The sequence below is a fragment of the Columba livia genome, chromosome 1 (genome assembly GCF_036013475.1).
Source record: "Columba livia isolate bColLiv1 breed racing homer chromosome 1, bColLiv1.pat.W.v2, whole genome shotgun sequence".
Lineage (NCBI taxonomy): Eukaryota > Metazoa > Chordata > Aves > Columbiformes > Columbidae > Columba > Columba livia.
In genome coordinates, this window is record NC_088602.1 from 94,563,019 (window position 1) to 94,579,277 (window position 16,259).

The following is a 16,259-nucleotide window of genomic DNA, read 5'->3' on the forward strand; positions in this document are numbered from 1 at the left end:
AAGTTCCACTTCTGGTGTTACTTACACTGCGAAACCATTCCATCGAGGTCACTGTAATCACATATGCACAAACACTCATCTCTCTGAGTCTAAAACTGGGCAAGATTTGGTTTAAAGATAAACTTTCAAAGATGGCTTTAAAACTCATCCTTTCCCATGACAGTTGAGATTTAACATGTGATGGTTACTTCCAGGCCTCAAAGCGTTAAGTTTCTAGTGTGAGACTAGCTATATTCAGAATGAAACTTCCTTCCCCCATCATCACAGCAAGTGTATCAGGATATCACTGCTACAAAACAACAAAAACTCCTGTGTTTTAATGTATAAAAAGAAACACTTCCTGACCAACAACCTCTATCCATTGTTTTTCACATCTAATTTTTAAGTCAAACCAAGTATGAAGACATGTAACAGGCACAACTGTATTCAATAAAGGGAACAATGGATAATGACAGGCTCTGACAATGGGCTCTGACAAAACTTGCTGCTGCGGGTTTCTTATCACCTACATCTGGCTGGTCCACCCTTCGGCTGGAGATGGCCACCCTGCAGCAGAGGTGCCAGAAGACATGTGTGTGTGTGTGTCGGTAGCTTGCCTGCTCCCGTTCAAGCCCGCAACTGCAAATGGGCTTGTTTCCCAGGAAATCGGGGTTATACGAAGGTTGTGAAGCAGAGCATGGTCTCACATTCCCTTCTAGCACCATTTTGGGAGCAGTAACCTCCATCAGAGAGGTAGGAGAAAAACAGCTGGAGGAGGCAAGAACCTCTTAAACCACCACAGCTGTTTTCTCAGGGAGCATGCATCAGTCTTTAATATAGCCTTCGTGACTTGTCATTATATTTTGGTTTCACCCTAGTCCTGCTGAAATCCAGCAAAAACTTTGCAACTGACTCCAGAGGGAGAAGAAATCAGGTCTTTGCTGTGGACCACAGCAGAAAAGACGCTAAAACTATTGACTTTGTGCTTCTTTCCCTGCCTTCTTTCCCACGGCTAAACAGAAGCACCCTTCATGCTTGCTTGTGATCCTGAAATGAGCAGCAGTGACCATAGAAGCTTAAGCAAGTGAGCTTAGAAATGCTTTATGGCCAGCTTTTAAAAGTCTGGTGAGCACTCACTTCAGAGCAAACAGCAGCCAGCTGGTTCTGGGCTCTCCTAATCTGGTATTTGCAGTGCTCCTTGCTGCCAGATGACATTTTAGGCCTTGGATGGTTTCACTCCATTTGCTTGGTTTGGTTTCAAGTTTGCATATAAACAGCCACTACTTGAGCCGCCAACAAACTTTGACTCAATTCCTCATCAGAAAACAATTTTGTACTCCCACACCAATCCCACAAATGCTTCTGACTCTCTAATAAAGCTGTATGAAAAATGTGTTCTCTGTGAAGAGTTAGGGCTAAGATACAGTCAGTGACGAAAGACCCGTTCTGAAATGAGGGGGTACAGAAAGACCCTGAACCACCACTTCTTAAATGAAGTGTCCGCTGTTGCTGCTATCTTCTTTTGGGATTTCACCTTTTAGCAGCCTTATGGGGTAGGTGAAACCTCAGTGACGTGCTACCATGAAACACCTGCCATTCTGCCTTTTCCAACCCCACAAATTAATTCTTACACTAGAGGACTAGTCAGAGACCTATGAGCATTACCACATACTTGATTGGTACAAATGTAATTATGGCTGAGGTAGAGCTGATCTAAAAATAAAGCTGTGACTTAAAGCTACAGGAGATTTCATAGCAGGAAATAACTGGTCCTGAGCACCCAGGACCAGTTCATGCAGATGATCATTTTCGGACCCTGGTAGCTATGGTTGAGGGCTTGCTGCAGGGGCATGGGATGGAGGTCCAGGCTCATTTCCCAGCTCCATCAGGCAGACAGACAAGTTGCCTTTTTGCCTCAGTTTCCCGTCTAGACACAACATAGTGCTCTCTCACTCTCACAACTCAAGAGTGTTTATTGTGGCCATGTAAAGACAGATGTGAGCTTGCTCTGCTGGGGCTCATCGCTGGCTGCAATCTGTGCAGTCGTAACACTGTGGCATCAGCTGGGGAACCATGACCCTTCTCTGGCTTCATTACTTACAGCTCTTCTGGGCAGGGCCTATTTCTCCTCATATGTTCATGTGACACGTAGGACATGGGGACAAAAATTTCCCTTGGGACTCCCCAGGTGACAATATCCCACAAAAACAATGTGTGCCCAAACAGGCACAACAGGATGACCCTGTAGGGAGGTATTGGGAGGCTGAAGCACAGGGAGGCCCAGTGTGTGAATCCTTCCAGCGCAGCCAGCGAGGGGCTGGCCACAGCCGCTCTCCTGCACTGCGGATGCTGCCTGATGCTGCCTGACGCAGGCAGAGGGCAGAAGGGACTGTCCCTCCTCCACACGGGTGATGTTACTTCAGCTGAACACGGAAAAATGCAATCTGCCTTTCAGAGCTTGTCTGTAAGACAACTCTAAGGAAAATTAAGGCATAGAAGTGTAAAGTGACCAAGCTCAAGATGAAGTGTGTTGAAGCTCCTGGAGAGCATGGTAGAACTTACCTGAGGATTACATTAATCCAGTCAGCAAAGGCTTTCTGTGCGTGTTGTGTAAAGCGACCTGCCCATTTTGACTAAAACAGGTTTTAGTTTTCCCACCCCAACCTTTGCCTGAGGAACAGGTCCACCAGGAGATGGGACTAGGGGTAATTTTGGATGAGGAAAGCAGTGATGAGCTCCATTTGGCATAGCTGCAGTCAGAAGGTGCACATCCACAGCCCAGGCTTCAGCCAGAGCTTTAGGATTCTCATTTTCTCCACAGAAATTTCAACTTCTCACATCAGCTTGAACAAATCTGATTTTGATAAGTTTATTTTGCTCTGTTTTTTTTCTGGGTTTGTCTGAGGAGCAATAATTCCAGCTTGAGGAAGCCAGTCTCTCCTCCTACCTCTTTGAATTGTCTTGCTGCAAAGAACCAACCCAGGTAAGACCAGCAGCTGGACTGGAAAGGGAGGAGCGGGGGACTGGAACAGGCCCCTCCTGTGATGCACAGAAATTATCTGAATGATTTTCATAACCTGACTGGTTTACCTGGGAAGAGGGGGAGCACTGATTTTTCCAAAACCTAGTGCTCACTTCAGCAGCACATATTCCTGATTGGGAACTGAGTTTGTGATTCTCAGAAATACCAGGAATATCATGTTTTTGCCCTCTTCAACCTCCAGTTCCCTGTTAGTCCAGAGAAACATCCTGGACACTCTCTCTGTCCCTGGAGGGGCAGCGCTGGAACAAGAAGTGGAGCACGAGATCAGCTACTAAATCCCCTGTATTTCTCCACAAGCTGCAGGGAGATGGAGGCATTCAGAGAATGCCATCAACAACAAACACTGGGAGCTTTCCAGGCTGTCTTTATATTATACATATCACAGACAAACAAACAAGAAAAGCATTCAGATGTGCCTCTGTATTTTACAGAGCACTTTAATGCCAACACTAATAATTCCCAGAGGCAGTCACAGGGAGAAAAAAAGCATGAGTTTTGTCTATGATCTAAACATCAAACTGCAGATCAGACTACATCTGTGCACCTCAATAGCTAAAGTCTTTCCGGCCCAGGAAGCTGAAAAGCTCACCCTGTCCAGATGTTTCCACATAAAGCTATCAGCTCTTCACAGAGAGAGCACTTAGAGAAGTTGTCAAAATACTCAATAAACTTCAGAGACAGCAGAATTGCACCCCCCTCTGCCAGGCAGTGTTCCCAGTTCTGGCCTGGGAAGCATTCATACCAGGAGTTTAACACCTTGGATTGGGAAACAAAGAAGAATAACAGTCTAAATTCAAACTGAAGGAAGCTAGGCAGAAAACAATTATCAAAGCTGGAATTTGGCCAGGACTGCCTGGCTGAATGGTCCTACTGTCACACTCACACATAAAAAAAATGCCATGAGATGGATATGAACAGTGAGCAGTGAAGATCTTAATTTTCTGTCCCATCCAAAAGGCTGCAGAGTCCTGTTCAGGCTTCGATGGGACAGAGTTTCATTAATGGTTGAGAAAAAAGAGTGTCAACTACTTAATCACCAAACTGCTTCCTGCAGCACCCACGGTCTCTGTGATGAAATCTCACCAGTTATTGATTAGTCCCAGCCCTGTTGAGCATGCAAGATCAGATAAGGTCACAGCCTGAAGTGATTCACTGGTAACCTGGAAAAAAGGCTTCATACAAGTAGCAACATTCATTAGCTATGCTACTTAATGGAAAATATGCATTTTAGAGGGAAAGAAAAAACATTGCCAAGATTACTGTTCTAAATCCAGTTACACATAGCGAAGCATGAATGAGTGCTTACACACAGTTTTAATTTTTTTCCATTTTGGAAAAAAAAAATAAAAAATACTAAAATCAGTGTTTCGGCTTGTATTGAAGATCTGAAAGATGTCTTCCACTAATACTGTAACAGTAGAAGAGGGTCTCCAGAGATTTCTCAGACTCTTAACTAATCTTTAACAAATTCATTTATCACAAGTATGTGTAGTAAATTAAAACAGATCACCCATGTGTTTATATAAGTCTTTATTTCAAAAGCATCAGATGCTACTTACGCTGACTCATCCACCTACCTGCCTTTTTCAATTTGTGCGTTGTCTTCTTCCAGATTACAAACAACAAACAACAGTGATTTTGATTAGAAAATTCCCACTTAAACTTTTATTTCTCCCTAACACAATATTGATCAGCTATCATAACAAAAATTTGCCTCATTGAAAGTTATTTGGTGACAATCAAAACAAGTGAAACATAATGAAAAGTATGATGAACTGTATCATCCAGCAGTAATATAACAGCATTTTAGTGCAGCACAGCTTGCATGTATCCTGAAGAACAGACACACTGAGAATGTTTACAACTATAGAGATGTTAATGCTCAGGCCAGAGTTTTTTGGCATGCGGAGGAATTCCCCAGGGGTTACAGTTTTTCCACGGCAGATGCCCTTCCCTGCATCACTGAGAAAAGGGAAAGCCACAAGAAATGTGAAAGTCCCTCTTGAAACAGACAATTTTCTCCATTACGTATCACTCCCAATCTACGTCAGCCTGTCGTTCCCGGAGCTGCACTGTTAATAATGAAGGGGCACTGAAGCAGCTGTGTTGCTCTGATTTAGAGGTGGGTCCTTCCTAGTTTAACGATTCAGATTAAGACAGAGTCCATCTCCTGCTGGTGTAGCAGCCCCTTTGTACTTCTTGAAGAATATAAAGGGTCTATAAAGCTGACTACTTTGCTACCCAGAAATTCTTCTGCCATAGAGGGAATCTTTGCACAGTGCTAAACATATGAGGCATATCTGTGCCACTGGTTTTGCAGTCCCAGAATAGCCCTGTTTGCTCAGGAGAGGATGTATGGGCAAAAGAACCTGTATCTAGGCAACTTCTCAGGGCCTCCTTGCAGGCCACTAGTCCCCAGCTTTCTTCCAGGAGCTGAATTCCCTCCCTGGGCAAGCTGCATACACAAGAATATTCTGCTTTCGGTATTATCCTTTCTGCTGAGGCTCAGTGGAGCTCTGGGGATGAATGTGAATCTCCTAGACTGAGCAACTCACATTGCCTCCCACTGCACAGAGTCAGAACCTCAGAGCACCCTTTCTGGGGTCAGCAACAAGAGAAATCAACTCGGTTTATCTGAGCTTCTTTACACACGATGGAGGAGAAATCCACATCCTAAAGAACATCCCATGCTGGGAGTCTAGTGAGTACCATGGTCTCTCCTTGTGCTGGCCTGCAAGCTGTCATAGAGAACCAGGAGCATGCTGTGGACAGTATCACACTCGTCTTTTCAGCGAGTTTAACCCTTGTGAAAAGGCAAGCGTTTTAACTGAAAGAATATTAACTCTCATTCGTTGTGGGTGTAATTGATGTCAAAAAATCTCTGGGACAACATGTTGACCTAAGATATCTTTATGTGAAGGAGTGAGAATGACCTGTCCTAGACCATGCCACATCAGGACAATTAAAATGGGGCAAAAAAACCTGAGAAATACATCTAGGCTTTGTCCACAAGGCCAGACCTTCAACTGATGTGGAGTGGCCAAATTCAATGAGAACAGGTTGACTCAGCTGTCTTGAGCATACAATGTAGAATATGAAGGAATCTTGCTTTCATTTTAGATCTGTGCATTTCAGTACATTTTAGTACTCCTGCAACCCCTGAGACCCTGTTCCCATTTGCACTGAGGTGATTTATTTCCACAAACTTGGAATTGCTTCCTCCTTTTCTTTCATTTTGAGAAAAGTGGTCCTCTCCCAGCACAGCTAGCAAGCTCTGGGGTGCACCTGCAAACCTCTGCCCCCTCCCAAAGAGAACTTCCAGCTCCCATGGGAACCAGCAGAGCAGCAGAGGCTTGGCCTCCGTTGCAGGCTCAGCAGATGGCTACTCATGTGCCCAAATATGGGCACATTTCAGCCCCAGAAAGCTGAAATTTCAGTGGACTCAGTGAGATGAACCTCCCATGGAAAACAATATGCTGAGTGTGGGCATAGCTGCCCAGGTCCTGCCTCTAACGATGGAGAATGTTGAGCTCAACTTCACTAAGTGGATCTTTGCTATGGTCAAAATTGTTAATGAGAGCAAACTTCCTTTAAAAGTAACAGGACAGCAGCAGAGAGGCACAACCAAGCAAGGCTTTACAAGAAACGCTTCACAGCAGTGTGAGGAGATGGGTTTCGGAGAGAGACGGCCCCATAAAAGTGAAGGTGGAACACTCTCCCCTCTCCCTGCCTTGCCACAGCCCCCACCTCTGTGGTGAGCTGGGCAAATCCTTACTGGGGCCTGGGGGCGAGGGGAAGCCTGCAGTTGCCCTCCTGTATACATTCAGGAGGGGAAGCAGGTGACTACTTTACATGGAGCAGGTCCATGAGGAGGAGAAGATGGAGGGGAGCTGCCCACGCCAGGCAGCAGGCAGGGAGGCATCCTCTGACTGCTCTGAGAAGGATGTTTCTGCACACTTCTGGGGCAGCTGCGTGGCCCAAAATGCCCTCTCCCTGGCCAGCCCCATGCGTGTCACCACCGCGGCCATAAACGGTGTTATCAGCAAAAATCACTTCTGTAAGCCATAAAATTACCACATTAAATAGGAAGGAAGCTAAACAATTATTCCCGTTGCTTAAGGTATGGGCTGACAACATCAAAAGGACTGATAATTAAAAATACAGTAATGTTTTCCCAAAGTCTCTTCCACTCTTATTTCCTCTTTTGAGCTGCATGATGGGTCTTTTACAAAGCGTCATTTTATCAACTTCTAAAAATATCTCCAAACTCATTAGGAGCCATCCCCCACATACAGGACACAAAATCTTTCTGTTTGCTGTAAAAGCACCAAGCCTACTTTGGCAAAGCTCTGGGGCCAGGAGATGGGTTAGGTATCCTCTTAAGGTCCCGCCAATGCTATTTTGTGCATATGCCTAATGTTAAGCATGCAAAACTGCCATGCAAGTCATAATCTTAGAGTGCTTCATTCAAATGCTATTTGAAAAAAACAAAACAAAACAAACAAACAGACAGACATAGGAAAAACATAGAAAGCAATTATCTGAGTGCTGGAAAATGTATGTATACTCCTGAGAGCAATATTTGGCAATATACTCTTAACTTTCTTAGGGTATAAGTACAAAGCTAAGCTCTTACAATAAGTTATTTAGCCGAGCTTTCAAATAACTGGACCTACCTATCTTGTATAATGGTCTCCAGTTCCATGAGCACAACAGGCTTTTAAAAAGAAGACAAAGATCTGTGTAAAGGCAAGACTGTTTTACAGCAAACTCACCTTCCACGCACATGGTGTAGCCATGGCACACCCTACTCTCTGTGCCTGATAATACAAAAAAAATTCAACACTCCAAGTTACAGCCTATCATCTCAGCTACAGATAGAAACTAAAAGCTGGAAGCACAAAAAGGATTAAGCAGCAGACACTGGGCTCTACAACTACCCATCCTCCATGAGGAACCTCAGCTTGCCCGCAGAGCCCCAGTCCACAGAGCCTCCCTCTGTCCCTGGGCTGGGACTGTGAGAGGAGAGGCTGGTGCCACCACAGCCCTCGGAAGTCCCCAGCCCTTTCTCTGAAGGGTACCCGATTGATACTTGTTGGTATCATGACACATTTTTTCAGCAAACGAATTGGGAAAGATGCAGATGGTATCACCCATTACCACCTGATGACAGCGTTGAGTAAGACACCCAGCTGCTGCCCCGTGAGGCTGGGGGCAGGCTGTCCTCCTCAGGGCTGGCTTGCTTGGACACCTTCCCATTTGACATCCCGCTCTGAGTCACCCGCCTTTCCCCAGGTACAGGCAGGGTGTTCGCATCAGGCTGGAGGGCCACCCTATCTAGGCCATCCACCTGGGAGCAAAGTGCCAGCCCGCTGGGCTGGGGCCCTTCGTCATGCCTGGCCAAAGCTGGGGAGGAGGGAGGGAAGGCTGGGTCTGGTTTCTCCACGCCAGCTGTTCTCCTCCTCTTGAGCTCTCCCACACGTGGCGTGCTTGCTCCAGCCGCAGCCGGCGAACGAGCGTGCGCGGTGACAGGGAGGTGAGTTTGCCGAGCGTGGGTGTTAGATTCCCTCACGCCTTCCTGAAATAAATAATCAACAGGGAGCCTGCGAAGGGAGGTGAGGAATCCATGGGTAGCCCCTCGTGCTGCAGCTTGTAGGCAGCTGTACAGGCAAGCACCAGCAGTGCCGTGTAGAAGAGCAAGGGTGCAAAATAAGAACTGTTACCCTCTGAGTGGCACGGTCCCAACCACAGAAATTAAAGATTATAAATAAAAATTATGAAAGCCAAGAGACCTAAATGTTTTAATAGCCTGAGGATTCATGTGGATAGCCTAAATCTACCGTGCCCTGAAATAACCCATTGGGTCGCACATCATTTACCAGTTCATATGATCTCTGAAAATTTGCAAAAAAAAAAAAAAAAACAAAAAATGGATTTCATACTTGCACCACCTTACTTAATTCATATTTACAAAGTTAAATGCCAGGCTGATGTTCTGTCCATCTCTGCCTAGAAGATTAGCAATTATTCCATATTTTCAAGAAGCTGTATTACAAACAGTCAGTTCTAACTAATTGCTTTAATTATTCAACCCCTGATTTAAATGCAAGTTTTTCAGCATACTACTGGTGACTTAATTAGTTGTAATTATGTACAGGTCACGTTCCAGATATATAATCTTTATAAATGATAGACAGATGAGTAAGGATAGGAATCCAGATCACCAAATACAAGTTCAGCCCCCAATTAAAGAACTGTGTGCATCCCAAATTTAAAAGCTGCATAATAATTATTTCTATAAATAATAGTATCTAGAGAAGGAGCTGATGACAGAGCTGTATCCCAATAATTAGGAATGACTCCAACTTTGTTTACTATTCCCTAGAGATGCATGCCTATTGATTTGTTTTTAAATGACCAGTCCATCCAAACACCTATGCTATCAAATATTCAAACTGTCTTTTCAAATACCTGCTCTTCAGAGGTACCACCATCTCTCAGAAAAGTTATTGCTGGGGTTGAAGCAGTGTGTTGCCCTGGTGGAGGAACCAAAACATCAGCCAACAGTGTGATACATTAACAATATTTCTCAGAGCTTTTCATTATTTGTTCACCAAAAGCCATTTCTGGCATGTTTTTAGCTGAAAAGACTCAAATATGCTATATTTTAAAGTGAAACATACAGTACATAATTCATTAAGGTGTGTTGAACTGATACTTAAAAACTGTTGAGCTAATTCAGTTATTCTGCTATTTTTATCATGGTATGCTTGAGGTGACTGTCTGTTTTCCTTTTTTAAATATTGACCCCCTAGCCAAGTGCAGTCACATTTGGTAGAATACAGGAGGTCTCAAATGTGTTATATTCCTACCCCTACCTCAAATGAGTAACTGGGTAGAGGAGAGGGACCTTGTCAGTGTCTTCACTGAAAGAGAAACCTTGGGAAGCTTGATTTAATCAGGAATCCATCAGGGAGAGAGGCACAGGAAAAAAAGGCTTCATTTAACTATTGCTAGGCTTTAAACCAGTATCCCACAGAGAAGCAACAGCACTAGACATAATTCTTCAAATGCATATTTCTCTTCCCTTTGAATTGCTGCAATCTTTTCTCTGCTTCTTCCATCTCCAACCCTTCCCTACACAAGCTGTGCTGAAAATGCTGCTGCTAGAGTCATCCTGGTGGTTTGTCACTTCAACACCTTTTCGCCCAAGGCTTTACATCACATCAGCCACAGGTTTCCAGCCTTTAACAGAGACATGACTCATGCAACTTAGTCCTTCCTACATGCCTGTTTTTGTACCTTCTCACCTGGTCCCACAGCCCCCTCTGCACTCTGGATCAAAAGTCCTTTCCTGCCTCTTCAACATGAAAAATGCAAAGCAGCTGGTTATCCACTGGGCTTCTCCTGGAGGGCACAGAAAAAACATTTTAAATAATGGAGGTAGAGAACAAGATGGTATCCTGTACAAATTAATTCACTTCTCCTTCTGTAAACCTTGGCTCAAAACCTGCCACTTAGGCATTACAAAGTTCTAGTCATTCTTGCTCTTCACTGCCCTCATTAAACTAGATGTCAGGTCTTTGGAAAAGGAATGGTTTGGTTTGCTTGTATAAAACCTCACACAACTAAGAGCCTCACAGAGTCCCTGGGAGCAAAAGCAAGCATGAAAATTGAGACCCAGAGGATGAAAACAAACACAGAGCATAATCAGTAAATTGGCCTTTGCATCTTATAACAAAGACTGTGGTTAGGAGCTTCACAAAGTTTGTTCTTGAAATTACTGTTCACAAAAGATGTCAAAAAGATAACTGGGAAAGATTTATTTGTGGAAACCCAAACCCAAATTTTATATAGGTCCCAAGTTTCACAATGCTAAGCATACTTACTTAAATCACTTAAGATCATCACCTATGTGATCCGTATCCTAAATACCAGAAAATTACTGGGTATGGAGAGTACTCTTCATAATGAACATAGATGACATATCATCCGTACTGAAATACTGGAAACCTAGGAAACTGGTAAGATTTAGGTAGGGAGCACTTAATTCCAGAGGACTACCACAGCAGGGATAAAAGTATGGAAGGCACTCTGCCACACTTTCCACTAGGACTTCTAGGCTGAGGTCCCCATGTTACTTACAGACCTGGCACATCAAAAAGAAAATAAAAGAGTAAATATATATATATATTAAAAAAAAATAATAATAAAGGGAGGCAATAATGATCTTCCTGAAATATAACCAGATATCTGATTCACTTTCTAGGGATGGATAGCTGCCCACTTTCCATGCACGCTCACTCGTTCTTGGTAAAATTTGACAAGCCTAAGTATCAATGGCAGTGACCATTTGCTAAATAGGTCCCCAAATGAAACTGCCAACTCACTAATTAATAGAGTTTGAATAACCTTCAGACAGTCATGACTTTCAGTCACTGTTGATCTCATTTGAACAGGAACAGGTCCATTTGGCATCTCCCAGTGAAGGCTGGGAGTTACCCAGCCACATCACTTGTAGGCTTGGCAGCCAGTTAAAGGCTGGCCCTAGTTATTCAGCTCTTCAGGCAACACTGAAACAGCAACACAAGCTCAAGCCTCGCCTCACATATCACCAAATGTTCCCACAAGAGAGCTGGCTCAGACAGAGCTTGAGTAGTAATGAGGAACCACCAAACAGAAATAAATATTACAGTTTACCAAAGCAACAAGACATTTTGCAAGTGGGAGAATAAATGATGCCTGGCTCCCATGACTTGCGTATTAGGGTGGTTAATCTCATTTCTAACAAGATACAAACTCTTATCTCAAGCCTAGTAAGATGTGAGCTCTAATCAAAGGTTCTTGTTAATAGCATTTATTTCTTGTGTGATTCTCTGGAAATATAGATGAGCCCACATTTCCGCCTTTATCTCCATGGGGGCACTAGCTCTGGTGTCTTTTATCTACTCTGCTGCCTCTTATTTCTACAATGTGTAAGAACTTTACTTCCGTCAGATCATAAGATCCTTCCCAGCTTTGGTTAAAGTTGACCAAAATGTTCAAAATTCTTTGGGGGAAACAGGAAGCCAGAAGAAAAAATGTCTGAACAACTCCGTGACTCTCATTTCCTTAAGCTAAATCCAAGCCAAAACACATCCTTGCAGAGAAAGCATGAACCTGTGTAACAAATATTTGATAAACAAAATTTTGCTTTAGGAACATATTTCTTCCAAGGGAAGAAGAGAGTATACATGCAAAGGTGGGAGAATGAAATATCCTAGAAATAGGAAATTTCTTTAGGTGTTTTCAACATCCTTGAAAACAGCAAAAGGAGTGAAGTGTGCTCATTTAGGAACTCTTTGCCTCTTTCTCAGTAACTAAACTCTCCACTGGAGCAAGTAATGACACAGGATACAGAAACCTAAGGAAAGTGAGGGAAGCTTTTGTTGTCAAAATGTCTAAAATGTCTGATGTGTGAGGCAGATGCATTTCTTACGATTTACGGGACATTTTATACACAATCCTCAACCTTATTTTTTTTTTTTTACAATAGGAGACACTGCTACTACAGTCAATGCTGGCCCTTGCGGGTGAGAGTCCAATAAGTTCCTCTCGGGAAGCATCTTCAGAGCACTGCCCCAAATGTCTTTGCTGTTTGGAAGCTGCCAGCAGTGAGAGATCAATCAACCTGAGGCAGGGCTGCAAGCTGCAAAAACACTGGGAAGGGACAGAGGGTCCAAGTGCAGGGAAAGGGTATTTAAAGATGATTGCTGACCTTAAACCCTGGCACACACGGGCTGTGGGTTCCCAGAAATGCCGGGTTTCTGTGAGGGCACAGAAGGAATTTAAAGAAGGCAAGATCCAAATCGCTATCTTTTAAAATCTGTTCAGTTTGTTTCCTGCACGGCCAAAGCATGTGTTCCCCTGAGATAAGAGCTCCACACAACAGTTAGTTTCTCCTGGCTTTACTTAGGAACACTAAAAGCAATACAGGTTCTGCTTAAAGAAATCCGATGGAAATCAACAGCTCTTGCCTGAGCAGTGCCCAAGAGCTTATCACTTCCAAAGTTCAGTGTCCATACATAGGCAGAATTAAAGCTGTGATGTGGGTAGCAATCACGTAGGTGACATCGATAAAAAAGCAAATCAGTGATTCCCACAGAGGTCATAGTAGAATATACATATGCTCATTTGAATACTTTTGGGCAAGCATCAGCTTTCTTCATAAATCAGCCATGTTAAGAAAACCAGTTTGTACTGAAACGAAGGAAAGAGATTGCACTACGGGGAAAAAAAAAAATGTGGACAATCTACTTCTTCCTTAATTAAGGGATTTCCAGTGCTGGGAAAAGCCACAAGAACAGCAAATTCCTATGGCTGCTTATCTGCCCAAGGCCAGAGAGCAATCCACTTCACACCTGCGAGTGAGCAGTGACTCCAGAAATCTCTGTGCTGTCAGCAGGACCAGCTCCTCAGCTATGGAAACACTCATCTGTATGAGGAGAAAAGTACATCTGGCCCACAGCGGGGAATTCACGCTGGTGGGGGAAAAAGATACATGAAGATTTGTGTGGAAAGGAACTGCCTACAGTGCTCTCCCACAAGACTAAGCCTTTGCTTGATGTGTCTAGAACTCCACCCAAACCCGCTGTTTGTAAAAAAGGCAGTTTAAAGTAAAAGCATGTTTGTTTTTGTTTTTTGTTTTTTGTTTTTGTTTTGTTTTGTTTTGTTTTGTTTTGTTTTTAAAAAAAAAAAAAAGCCAGGAGCAAAAAGAATGCAAGAGTTTGATCAATCGTGGTTAGTTTTTGCTTTGTTTTTATAAAGTTTCTTTCCAAAATACAATTCACAAATAATTTTTGAGACTGATTTTGTTGGTCTCAGGAACAACAGGTGAAAAATACAACACCTCAAATCCAGCAGATCCTCATGAGCTAAGAAAATTATTTCCCCCTTGTTTTATGGCAGCCCAGCACAGGCTGTTCCTGGCCAGCGTCAACACAGAGGTCTTGGTTTCAGCCCTGTGTGTCATTAAGCAGAGTGCTCACAGCATTTGGGCTTCATGCAGGGCCAGATGGCCACAGTGGCACAGGACAGGGACGTGCAGCCACACTGGCGGCCATGTCACACCCTGCAGGAATGTCTGCTTTGCTGGGGGCATGGCTATCAGGGCAAGGGGACCACAGTGCCCTGTGTTCCTACCACTAACAAAGCTGCACACGGGGTGAAGCAAGACTTATGGTTTGGCCCCACTTTGACACTGATGTGCAATATCAGCTTCCCCAATACCCTACAACCCAGTCCCCCCCACCAAAGCTAATTATTTCAAACTCCAATTACAGAATTTCTAATTAGGGTAAATCAACACAATTAAGCTCACTTTTTTCTCTGCTAGTATTAATAATATTCTTACAAACAGTACTGTTTTCTAGATCCCTGGTATATGGCATATGTCATGTGTTCTCCACAAATATTAGACATACCCCCGCCCATCCCTTCCATATTTCTACCTCATTTGCTGTTATGACAAAGATGTTCTTTAATGAATCCTAATGACTCATCTCAAATGTTTTTTTTGCATTCTGATAAGCACTAGACAGGGTGACTAATTGACTACATGCAACACCTAGACAACGTGAGCAATTCAGTGTTTGCTTAAACCATATTAGATACTGATAACAGACACAGGCATTGCACCTGCTCCATTGTTAAAAAAAAAAAAAAGAAGAAGTAAAATAAAATAAAATAAAATAAAATAAAATAAGATAAAATAAAACAAAACAAAACCAGGGCAGATACAGCAACTGTTGCTTATATTTGTATAAAGCGAATTTATGTTGTCAGTGTTCCAGAGAATGTATGTTGTGGCTGTTATAAAGCTTCCCTCTCTTGTAAAAATGACTAATTTGACATTATGGCCCCTGGGGAAGTAAAAGCAAAAAGACAGCCAACTTGGCTAAGCCAGAGCAGTGCTTCACAGAGGAGACGTCTACAAATCAAAGACAGGCAGCTCTCCAAGTCCACCAATGTATGCACCAGTGGACACAACAATGTACACACCCACTTATGGCTAAAGCTGGTATTGCCTTTTCCTTTCCTACTTCTGTGAGACTGGGCTTAAATTCCTTAAGGTAGGAAAGCCTGAACAGTTTTCCAGCAGAAGAGCAGATTGTTAAAATGGGATATAGGTTTTTCTTAGATGTTATGCTAGTCATACACCTAGCCTGAATTTTTGCTTAGGTCGAGAAAGAGGCCAGAAAGTTCTCCCCCACTCTTGGTACTGAAAACTGCACGTCCTGTAGGACCCAGCATGTAGGACCTACCAGGCTCTGAACCATGAATTTCAAAATATTGTGTAAACAGAGATATCTTTATTATTCACTGACCACAATAAGACTCACTGCTTCTCTTTGTGTAAGGATGTCTTCACGCAGTAAGAGGACACAAGGATGAAATCATGGTATTTTCTTGCCAGAAAGAAACAAGTGAGTAGACATGACTCTGTGCTCACTTTCTGTGCCACAAGTTCTGCCACCAGCCAGCGCTTGGCTGGTACTGCTCGCTAGACAAACAGAACCAAATGAGACAAAAAAGCAAACTGGGAAATTGCTCTGGAAAGTAAGGGATACAAAAGAGGTAGGTTAAGAATGATAAAGTAGGTATATAGAAAACATAAAAGATCAGCAAATTCTACTCTGCTGGGGTTCAGGCACTCTCATACATTAGTAGATGTTAGTATGAAAAAAATAATCTTAGATTTCTCTTCCAAGAATATACCCAGTGCTCACACAGATGGTTCCCACTTAAAAAAGTACAAGAGCAGCAGCACCAAGCAAGGCTTCCTGGCAATAGGGTCTCCCTTTCTGCAGCATAGACATCAACATCAGTACACCTAGGGCAAATGTAAGTTTTTAAATTAATTGTTGACAACTTAGCAAGTGCCAGCATGCAACTTTTATAGCCACAGAAGAATGAGGCAAAACTCCTATGTTTTTCGGCAATGAAGGAGTAGAAGAGAGGAACCATACCCATGGCAAGATGAAGTATGTGCCGTTACAAGTAAGAGAAGCATGTCGCTGCCCACATAGGTGGGAGAGCAAATGTGGTGATGAAGGTCACATCACAGTGATTAGTGAGTTGGACAGGGGAATTGTAAGGAAAGTAATTCTTAAAGGAAACCAGTGGCACATGAAATGCAGAGAATGAAAGAAAAAGCTCTGTTGCGAAAGGAAGCTCAAGTGTCCCTTTTAGAACACAG